This window comes from Microtus oregoni, unplaced genomic scaffold (assembly GCF_018167655.1).
Source record: "Microtus oregoni isolate MIOR12 unplaced genomic scaffold, Mior012 000034F_ref0000314, whole genome shotgun sequence".
NCBI classification, from domain to species: domain Eukaryota; kingdom Metazoa; phylum Chordata; class Mammalia; order Rodentia; family Cricetidae; genus Microtus; species Microtus oregoni.
This window is the reverse complement of record NW_024543093.1, coordinates 20,497,331-20,509,480: the sequence shown is the minus strand read 5'-3', so window position 1 is coordinate 20,509,480 and position 12,150 is coordinate 20,497,331. Positions and strand designations below refer to the sequence as shown.

The window sequence follows — 12,150 nt, the reverse complement described above, 5'->3', positions numbered from 1 at the left end:
TTAAAATGGGTGAATGATACTTAGGGACATGTTCAACATCCTTAGTTATCAGAGAAATTCAAATCCAAACAACTCTGAGATTCCATCTTAAATCTGTAAAAATGGCCAAGATCAAAAACACTGTTGAAAATGTATGCTGGAGAGGTTGTAGGGAAAAGGAAAACAACCCAAATGCTTTTTGAGCAAAGAATTGTAGGCCCATTTTCTACATGATGTGACAGCCAAGTTCTCCTCAGGCCATGGTTGTTATCCAAAGTAGTCTTGTATCTTGCCAGACAGGCTGTCATTAACCTGACTAAGGCTCAGGATATGCTGCTCTTTTTCTTCTGTAATTATGTAGATCACCTGAGAAGAGGTGTGAATTCCAAGCTAGCTGTGGAAATGACTGTAGTCCTGCTACCCCCAGAAAAAGAATGTTAATGAACTTCCACCTTAGTTTACCTTGGGGAATAAAATGTGTTTGGATAATAAACATGGGTGATATTCAGGAAAGAATGAAGCCTAAGACTCCATTCTGATATTGCTGGGTGAACTGTTTCTCAATTATTCCCATGCCTTCACTCAGGTCCAGAGAGGAAAAAAAAGCTTATGTTGGGGCATCAGACTCCGACATACTGGCTCCTGCAATGTGGGACTGACCGCTGAACCCCAAGAAATGCCAGAGAAGGGACCAGAAGTATGAAGGAGAATGTGAGGAACACGCGAGAAAAAATATCTTACCACACGTGGATACGTGAGTAGTGAGCACTCAAATAATAAAGTGGGACAGAAATATCAGGAGTACAAATTCGTAAATATAGAAATATAGGACAAGTAAAAAGCAATCAAATGGTTATACAGTTGATTGGAGATATATTAAAAGACAGAGGAGAGAGAGTACAGCAGTTGTATCCTCAGATGTCACATAATGCCTTAAATCATGCCCTGTTTAAGCTAAACTTTCTTAATATGGATGTCTATGAGTAATCAGCAGTGGACAGTTTGTGGCATAATAGGACAAAGGCTACATTTGATAAGGTAAGGTGGAGAGATCCTTGCACTGGAATATGGAAAGGGCCAAATCCCATATTAATTTGGGGTCGAGGGCATGTCTGTGTTTTTTTCCAGGATAAAAATCAAGTGAGATGACTTCCAGAGCAACTGGTTAGGTGCATTCAGCAGAATACTAGACCTGATGGCATCATGTCTTATAATGGTCCAGCAGGGGAAACAAAATAAGAGGAGATCAAGGAGAAACCTGTGATCTAGCTTTCCCAGCCTCCACAAAGGGAAATGACTGATTTGGGGCCTGTCACTGCCCCCACTCTACAGTATGCCTCCAGAGATGCCAAACAAAGAGACCCTGCTGAGATGACCTGACCACGGTGGCTGCAACTTGCTGTGGTTTGAACCCTGTTTGCTTTGGAACTAAGATGCAGATTGAACATTTGATTGCTTCTAATTTCTGGGACACAGAACTCATTTTGGTTAAAATGTTGAACCTAAGAATTAAGACCTAAGCTTTTCCCTCAAGGAAAGAAAGACTCACAATAAGGAATGACTAAGACCCTTCTTCACTTAAGAAGGGAGCAGACCAAGGGTTTAACAGCTGCTCAGAGACTGAAACTGGTATTTGATAACAGCAATGTCACTGTACACTTACTGGTAGTGACCTTATATTCATAATTGCATATAAGATGATGAGAAAAGTTGGTATTGACCGACAATGCTAAGAATCATGGTACTGACCAAAATAGATTTAGAAAAGTTGGTACTGACCAACAATGCTAAGAACTGTGGTATTAACAAAGATATCTGGAAAGTTGGTATTGACCAACAATGCCAAGAATTATGATTTTGACCTGTTGTTGTTTGCAACTGCTGAGAAAAGTTTGACACAAACTGTAAATACTGGGAGTTAATGCATATGTTAAAGAATTTTAGATTTAAGAAGTGCTTTAAATTAGCAGAAGGAACATTTTCAACTCAGGCAATTCTCTTGCCCTTTAAATAGGAGGCTTTAGCCTTTGGGAGCATGATTATTCATAAAGCATTATAATTTATCCTGACAAAAAGGTATGGCTCTGAGACACGGAGCCAAAAAGTATCTTTCTCCACTAATCTCCTTTCTTCACAGAGATCAGCAGTCAATGGTGGGTTTGACGTTTCTTCTCCCCAGATGCCAAGACAGGATCTTACATATATGAATGACTGTTCCAAAAAAATTGGATAATTGAAGAGATCTTTGTCCAAGCCAAGTGCGATCATTCTGTCCTGTTGCAGAATACAGGTTTTATTAAAATTAATAAGAGAGAGTGGATTGTAGGCCCATATTTCTACAGTGTACTCGGGCCATGGTTGGTATCCAATGCAGTCATGTATCCTGCCAGACAAGCTGCCACTAACCTGATAAAGGCTCAGGATGTATTGAAAGAGAATGTTAATGAACTTCCACCTTAGTTTACCTTGGGAGATAAAAGGTGTTTGGAAAATAAATGTGGGTAATATTCAGGAATGAAGCTTGAGACTCCCTTCCAACATTGCTGTGTGAACTGTGTCTCAATTATTCCCGTGCCTCCACTCAGGTCCAGAGAGGGAAAAATAGTTTATGTTGGGGCATTGGACCCCAACATATTGGATGTCAGTGTGGTGATTTCTCAGAAAATTAAGAAACAACCTTCCTCAAGACCCAGTAACATCGCTTTTGGGTATATGTACAAAGGATACTCAATCATGCCACAGGTACATGTGCTGAACTATGTTCATAGCAGCATTGTTTGTCATAGCCAGAACCTGAAAACAACCTAAATGCTTTTCAACCAAAGAATGGATAATGAAAATGCGGTACATTTTCTACATGTACTACACAACAGAAAAATATAAGGATATCTTGAATTTTGCAGGAAAATGGATGGAGCTAGAAAACATTATTTTGAGTGAGGTAACTCAGACACAGAAAGACAAGTATCACATGTACTCACTCATGGGTGTTTTTTTTTTTTTAAATTTATTTATTTATTAAGGATTTCTGCCTCGTCCCCACAACCGCTTCCCCTTTCCCTCCCCCTCCCCCGATCAAGTCCCCCCCCCCTCATCTGCTCGAAGAGCAATCAGGGTTCCCTGACCTGTGGGAAGCCCAAGGACTGCCCACCTCTATCCAGGTCTCGTAAGGTGAGCATTCAAACTGCCTAGGCTCCCACAAAGCCAGTACGTGCAGTAGGATCAAAAACCCACTGCAATTGTTCTTGAATTCTCAGTATTCCTCATTGTCCGCTATGTTCAGCTAGTCCGGATTTATCCCATGCTTTTTCAGACCTAGGCCAGCTGGCCTTGGTGAGATCCCAATAGAACATCCCCATTGTCTTAGTGTGTGGGTGCACCCCTCGTGGTCCTGAGTTCCTTGCTCGTGCTCCGTCTCCTTCTGCTCCTGATTTGGACCTTGAGATTTCTGTCCGGTGCTCCCGTGTGGGTCTCTGTCTCTGTCTCCTTTCATCGCCTGATCATGCACAAAACTCAAATCCAAATGGATTAAAGACCTCAATATCAGTCCGAACACACTGAACCTGATAGAAGAGAAAGTGGGAAGTACTCTACAGCACATGGGCACAGGAGACCACTTCCTATGTATAACCCCAGCAGCACAGACACTAAGGGCATCATTGAATAAATGGGACTTCCTGAGGCTGAGAAGCTTCTGTAAAGCAAAGGACACTGTCACTAAGACAAAAAGACAACCCACTGACTGGGAGAAGATCTTCACCAACCCTGCAACTGACAAAGGTTTGATCTCCAAAATATATAAAGAACTCAAGAAACTAGACCGTAAAAGGCTAATCAACCCAATTATAAAAAGGGGCACTGATCTGAACAGAGAATTCTCAACAGAAGAAGTTCAAATGGCCAAAAGACACTTAAGGTCATGCTCAACTTCCTTAGCGATCAGGGAAATGCAAATCAAGACAACTTTAAGATACCACCTTACACCTGTCAGAATGGCTAAAATAAAAAACACCAATCCTCATGGGTGTTTTTTGTTTTGTTTTGTTTTTTTTTTTTTTTGGATTTTTCAAGACAGGGTTTCTCCGTAGCTTTTGGTTCCTTTCCTGGAACTAGCTCTGTAGACCAGGCTGGCCTCGAACCTCATGGGTGTTTTTTAAAGCAAGGAAAACCAGCTTACAAACGAATCTCCGAGAACTTAGACAACAATGAGGACACTAAGAGAGACTTTATAGATCTAATCTACATGGGAAGTAGAAAAAGACAAGATCTCCTGAGTAAATTGGAAGCATGGGGACCTTGGGGGAGGGTTAAGGGGGGAGGGGAAAGGTAGGAAGGGGAATAGAGAAAAATGTAGAGCTCAATAAAGAAAAGAAAAAAAGAAATATTATCTGATGATTTTTTTAAGTCTTCCCAGACTATGTACAGGAATTAAGAATAAGTAACTTCAAAACTTGCTCAATAAAGTTTCTTTGTGAAGCAGATGTGGGGAAAATAGTCACCTGTCTAGCCACTCTCCCTGATGAGGGCAAGTGTTTGAAAATCTTTTAAAGCTGTTAAAAAACTAAGAATGAGTAGGAATGAGTAACCTATTCTTATTTCAAAAACTTTTGACAAGAAATTCATCATCATATACTGTTGGGAAAGCAGGACAATTGCTTTCATTTCTCTTGTCTGCCTGTTTCATTACAGAACTGGATCTTTTCCTTTATAGCGAACAGGTGTTACTAACACAATAAGTGTAATGAATTAGTAAACAACTAATTCATCATTTCTGAATACCAGGTAGCAATGAGGTGGCAACTGCTTCTTTGTTGACTAAGAGTAACTAGAAATGTTCTTTTCTTTAGTGCTAGAGTATTCTCTTTGATCATTGGTAAAGTAAATAACTTCTTTTTCAGTTATAAATCTCAATATATCTTTTGGCTTTGTCCCATTGTCTAGTTTATAACAATAAATCATTTAAGCCTTGATCAGTGAGAGTTAAATACAGAAGGAAATTTTTTTAAGACAAGAAGAAAAAGCATGCCCCAAAGGTATAGCATAAAGACAATAGTGTAGTCCAGTACTCAACTTAAGGAATTCCAAAATTGTACATTAATTAAAAAAAAATTTCAGTTTTCTGTACCAATTCTTTGAAAAATAAATAAACATTGAATACAAACTGGGTCTCATACTATATCTTTTTACATAAATTTGCATTTTTAGTTCTTTATGTTAATTAGTAGTTATTTAATCTCATAACATGTTCACTAGATTATTGCATGTAATTTTTACTCTGTTGATTTTGTTTTCATTTTCTTCCCCAGGATTATCTTTTTAGTGCCTCCAGGAAATCACAGAGAGGATTAATGTAATGAAGGATAACTCAGGAACACATTAAACGACAGAAAAGAAATCACCAGATGAGTAACAGATTCTCCTAAACATCTGAAAATAAAGTTTTCTCACCCCAGATGTTCCCAAAGCCAGTCACCCAAGTCTTGAGTACTTCAAAGTTTACTACTGTACTTGGGAAAGAATCCAGCACTAAGCTGTTTCTAATAGGACTTCTAAAATATGAAAAAATTTTAGTGAAAAAAAATGAATCTTATGACTTGACTTTATTCATGTTAAAATGGCTGAATTTACTGAAAACACTTTAGAACCTACTCAGATTGCTGCAAAAAATTACTTTATATCATGGATGCTTCACCTCTCCCTTCCAGCAAATTTTCAATCACTTTCCAGAATTGACCAATGGCCACTTCTTCATGTGGTTTTATATAAATGAGGGAAAAGATCTTTGCGTGCTAGTGTTTGTTTTGTTTTGTTTCAGTTTGACACAAGCTAGATTCATTTGGTAAGAGGAACCAAGCATTTTATTGTGTTGATAGAAATGTAGTCTATATCATTGCCAAATATTAAAATATTCATAAAATCTTATCCATTCTGACTCCTGGAACTTATGGTTTTATCACTGAACATTATCATAAAGAAAATTAGTGAACTGTTCATACAAATATTTATACAAAATATTTTCCTAATACTTTTATTATCCAGACCAAGAATCTAATTCTATATTCTCTAATGGGACATAACATAACATTCCCTTTTACATGCTATCATTGCTATTCATAATTTTTGTTTTCTCTAAGATTAAAGAATCATCTTGATTCAAAGTCTAATATTCTTCAAAAGAAGACTATACTATGTAGTTACAATGTAAGGATCTGTGACTATTTCAGTTACTTGTGTCCCTAAATAAATTGTATAAATAAGGCTGACTAAGATATATAAAATTTTGTATAAACATAGGATAATATAATATACAAGTGGTGTTATACTTCTTCAAGGAGTAAATTGAAAATATACAAGATTGATTAGAATTCAAGAACTATAAAGCTGGACATTGGTCCATCAGTTTAGAGGGGAATAATGCTATTGCAGAAAACCTGATTTCTGCTTCTAGTAACCATACCAGGCATCTCACTATGACCTGTAGCTTCAGATCCAACACATAAAATGTTCTCTTCTCTCCTGTACAGGTATCTGCATTCATATACATTTACTTACAAATACACATAATTTAAAAGTAAAAAAAAGCTCCAAAACCACAGAGAAACGCTGTCTCGAAAAAACCAAAAAAAAAAAAAAAAGTAAAAAAAATATGGTTTAGAAAAATAAACTGATGAACCATTTTCTACAGTGCAACATTAGAACCTAAACTTCACAGACTATGTAGGGAAAAAAACGAAACTTAAGATAGGGTTCCTCTTGTGTTTCACAGAGAACACAGAGGTCCACAAACACAGTGAAAAGGAGGTCATCCAAATAGTCAAAACCACCACTCTAAAGAGTGTCAGCAGATACTCGTAGATCATTGCTTGCTCAGCTGTCATCAGTGAAGTTTTTTGTAGCAGATAATACCAGTAGAACAACTCCTGATTTTTGGAACTTCCATTGGTATATAGCCATTGTTGGAATAGCTGGAACACAGACTGTAAGCCATTCTAATAAATTTTCTTCATATATGTACATATGATACATACATATATACATATGTACATACATGCAAACATGTAGGCATACATACATATAGATTCATTCTATAAGTTCTCTTCTGCTAGAGAAACCTATTACAAATTTCAAGTGAAATAAGTACTTAAAATTTGGGAATATGGTATATATATAATATCACTGTATATTTTTAAATATTACTATTTTCCCAGTATCATGTAATTTTCTCCTAGTATTTTATTTTACATATTTCCCAGTTATATGATGTTATTATGAAACATGCATTGAGTTTATTTTGTATTCCAAATTGTTCATTTAGAACAAACTCATCTAATTTGAGACATTAACAATATTGACAAAGGTAGGGACATCTCCTATGCTATTTCTCATTTATGTTCTTATTTTCTTATTCTATATCTGAAATATATTCATAGTAATCATCCTAGAAGGATTTTAATGGCAGTTTTATAATAATTTCTTGTTTGAGGTCTTACTACATATGTAATGAAATTGTGGCACTTTGTTAATTTTAGTTTTAATGCTATTATTTTATTTTACCAAGGATTTTCAATGCCATCTTCCTAAAAACCCCTGTTCCTTCTCAATTCAATTCTGATCATTTCAAGAAGTTATCTTATCCCATTATCCTACCTGAGGGACTTTTCAGCTTTGTTTGGGGTTATTTCTTTTTGAGTAAAAGATGTTTAACAAATTTTTACAGACTAAATATTTCATTCTTAGTCAATAGTTTAAATTTCCCTTCTATGCTTTCCTCTAGCAAATAACACTCAAGGGGATGGCGTAGGAATTTAATATTCACATTCTGTAAAAATGTGAACTGGGGCTGGAGAGATGGCTCAGCGGTTAAGAGCATTGCCTGCTCTTCCAAAGGTCCTGAGTTCAATTCCCAGCAACCACATGGTGGCTTACAACCATCTGTAATGAGGTCTGGTGCCTTCTTCTGGTCTGCAGGCATACATACAGACAGAACATTGTGTACATAATAAATAAATAAATATTTAAAAAAATGTGAACTGAAAAACTTAGAGCAAATCTATTTAATATGTTAGTAAATTATAAAAAAATACTCAGTAAGCATTAACAGATGTCACTACTTCATAATCAGTTGATTCTTAATAACCTTTTCCAACTTTGAATATTAACAGTTCCTGAAAACAATTCAGTAAAATAACTGCGTTTATTTCAATATATCATTATTTGACATTAGAGACTATAAGTTTAAAAGGCAAATATGTTTCTTTATGAGAAAATAATAACAGTAAAATGTTTCCACAAACAATGATATACTCATTGGATTCTTCTTTCCAGAAAATGAGGTGAAAAAATATAAGTGGTATTTATAAAGCATCTGCAAACTTTTGACCTTTTTATGTATACAAACTGTAATCAGACAAATAATCTTACAAGATCTTTCCCTGAAAACCTCCATAGCTGCAGAGAACTAGTATGACACACGCAACATAATTTATGGCTAACCAAGGGAAGGACTTGATAATGGCAAACACCACATACTTATTTGTAGTCACTGAATCGAAACTTTGTTGGCCACAAGCATTTAGAAAAACTCAAAATGTTCAAAATCATACAGAATGAGAAATTACTGGTGTTTTATAAATAGTTAAATATGATTCATATTTGAAGGAAGAAAGTAAATCAATCAATTGGCTTATTTATTATTTCTGCTACTTAATATCTTCAGACCAAATATAATTAACATTTCTTTTCAAAAGAAAAATTATAGATCACAATATGAGACACAATTTTAAAAATATATGGTTGAGGGACTGGAGAGATAATTTCACACAGATGTCCAGAACTCATGTGAAAACTGAGTGGGCATGTTAGCCTGCCTGTAATCCAAGACCCCTGAAGCCAGAGATTAGATCTTTCTGATAAATTAGCCACAATGTAAGCAAAAGTGTAAGTGGCAAATTCAGTAAGAGTCGCTGCCTCAGTAAATATTGTAAAGAGGACTCAAAGAAAATATCCCAGGTAAATTCAGGGCTTCAACATACATGTGTGGTCACATTACCAGCACACTACATAAAAATATACATATACACATGCACATACAAATACACAAATGAAAAATATACTAGATGCTAACTTTCTATTTCTGTTCCAGAGAGTGAGAGTTTGAATGATACCATTCCTTGCTAATTACATATAAAAATGTAAACAATATGAAACATCAACAACCGTGACTCAAACAGAAAGAGAACTGTTTCTAAGCTACAGGCTCTAACACATTCTTGCAATTCATATTGAAGAAAATCACTTGCTGATTCCTGTAGTGGAGAAGAGAAAGGAACCTAACTGAAATCTATCACAACATTGTTTTTCCTGACCAAGACTTTCATTAAGAGTAATGAAGTAAACAGAGCTTGATCTTCTGTTCCCATAGAGTTTACTGATTAAGAGCTTGATCTTTCCTACAAAGAAAATGAATGAAAAGGGAATTTATCATAACAGTGCAAGACTTGCAAAAGGACAAAGGACTTAATTCTTCAAGAAGACAAAAACCTTTAATGTGTAGGAATCTAAAATTAAAAGATGTGAGGCAAAAATAGATAAAACTGTAACTAAATACAGATAAATCTATCATTAGACACAGACTTCAAAACTCCTCTCTAAAAAGTGAACATGGACAGCATAAACATGGTACACACAGAACTAAATTCAACAGTATCATTAGTTAACTGGCCATACTGAATATTTATTGCCTCTTTATTCCAATGGAAGGAGAATATAAATCTTAATTCTCACAGCATTCACCAGGAGAGACCACATTTTGAGCCATATGATGTAACTTAACAAATCGAAAAGAAATTTGTAATGTTTGTTTTCAGACTATTATGAAATTAAGCTATAAATCAACACAGGAACAATATCTCAGAAACTGTAAGATATTTTAAGGATAACACATTTTAAGTATCACATATTTTAGGAGTAAGTTGAAAGAATGTTTGTAAATATTTTAAATTAAATTAAAATACAACTGAGAGGGGTTAGGTGGCAGGTAACAGGAAGGTGCAGGGGGTAAGAAAGTGATATAGTTATGTTTTGATTTAAAATATAAAATAATAATGATAAATAAAATGAAACTTATCAAAGAGAGTAATTAACAGTATTGGACAGACACCCACATATATATAATGAAATAATACTCTAAGGTCCATCACATAAGCTTCTCCAATAAGCAAATTGAAAGAAAAGAGCAAGAAAATCCAAATAAAATAAAAGATATCAAAATCATAGTACAAATTAGTGAAAATTGAAAGAGAAAATGAATAGAGACAAAATAAGTAAACTAGATAAATGGTCTTACAAAAGGTGAATGCCCTTGGTAAGTCTATAGCTAGGACAAGAGAAAAATCACAGATTATTTTGCATATTAATTCTTAAAAGATTTTCAGTTTTAATCCTACTGACATAAAATACAATAGAGGAATATTAAAAGAAAAACATATACCCCATAAAGTTGATAAACTACACAAAATGGACCAACTTCTTACAAACAAGATATGCCAAAAATTCACCCTACAGACAATAAAAGAAAAACATTAATGAAACTTTACCATACAGACATGTTAATGAAATTGATAAAAAATTACTAATCTTTCTTGCAGAAGAAGCAAACTTCTATGAGCTCATTGTAAAATTCTACCAAATATTTAAGGAAAAATTATATTAATTTTCTACAATCAATTAAAAAACATAGAAGCAGAGGGAATACTACACACATGACCTTTAAAAGAAATAAAAACAAATTAAAGTTCATTAATGTTTTTAAAAGCTTAAATGCCACAAAAACTATTAAGAGAATCAAAAGACAAAACACAAATAGATAAAAATATTTGTAAATTGCAAAAGAGAACTAAAATTATGCATAGAAGTCTTTTTAAATTAGATTTATTTTTTAATTTTTAATTGATTATTATTGAGATCTACATTTTTTTCTGCTCCCCTCCCTGCCTCTTACCTCCTCTTCAAACCACTCCCAAGGTCCCCATGCTCCCAATTTACTCAGGAGATCTTGTCTTTCCTTCTACTCATGTAGATTGTATCTATGTATGTCTCTCTTAGGGTCCTCTTTGTTTTCTAGGTTCTCTGGGATTGTGATTTGTGGTCTGGTTTTCTTTGCTTTATGTTAAAAAAAAACACCTATGAGTGAGTACATGTGATAATTGTCTTTCTGTGTCTGGGTTACCTCATTCAAAATAATGTTTTCTAGCTCCATTTATTTTTCTGCAAAATTCAAGATGTCATTATTTTATTTTGTTGTGTGGTACTCATTATGTAAATGTACCAATTTTTTTTTTATCCTTTCTTCGGTTGAGGGACATTTAGGTTGTTTCCATGTTCTGGCTATGACAAACAATGCTGCTATGAATATAGTTGAGCACATGTCCTTGTGGCAAGATTGAGCATTCTTTGGATATATACCCAAAAGTGGTGTTACTAGATCTTGAGGAAGGTTGTTTCTTAATTTTCTGAGAAATCACTACACTGACATCCAAAGGGGCTGCACCAGCTTGCATTCTCACCAGCATTGCAGAAGTGTTCCCTTTTCCCCACAACCTCTCCAGTATAAGTTGCCATCAGTGTTTTTGATCTTGGCCATTCTTACAAGTGTAAGATGGAATCTCAGAGTTGTTTGGATTTGCATTTCTCTGATGATTAAGGATGTTGGACATTTCCTTAAGTGTCTTTCAGCCATTTTAGATGCCTCTGTTGAGAGTTCTCTGTTTAGGTCTGTACTCCATTTTTTAAATTGGATTATGTGTTCTTTTGGTTTCCAATTTCTTGAGTTCTTTGCATAATTTGGAGATTAGACCTCTGTCTGATGTGGAGTTAGTGAAGATCTTTCCTCATTCTGTAGGCAGTCATTTTGTCTTGTTGACCTTGTCTTTGCTTTACAGAAGCTTTTCAGTTTCAGGAGGTCCCATTTATTGTTTCTCTCAGTGTCTGAGCTGCTGGGGTCATATTTAGGAAGTGGTCTCCTGTGTGTGTTCAAGTGTACTTCCTACTTTCTCTTCTATAAGGTTCAGTGTGGCTGTCTTTATGTTAAAGTCTTTGATCCTTTTGGACTTGAGTTTTGTGCATGGTGATAGATATGAGTCTATTTTCATTCTTCTACATGTTGATATCCAG

At 35.1% G+C, this 12,150-nt stretch overlaps 1 protein-coding gene across 2 annotated transcripts in view; it reads right to left on the bottom strand.

Moving 5' to 3' along the window:
• The window catches only part of Gucy1a2 (guanylate cyclase 1 soluble subunit alpha 2), a 372,788-nt gene that overhangs the window by 213,270 nt on the left and 147,368 nt on the right, over positions 1–12,150 (bottom strand). The gene's annotated exons all lie outside the window — the stretch shown is intronic.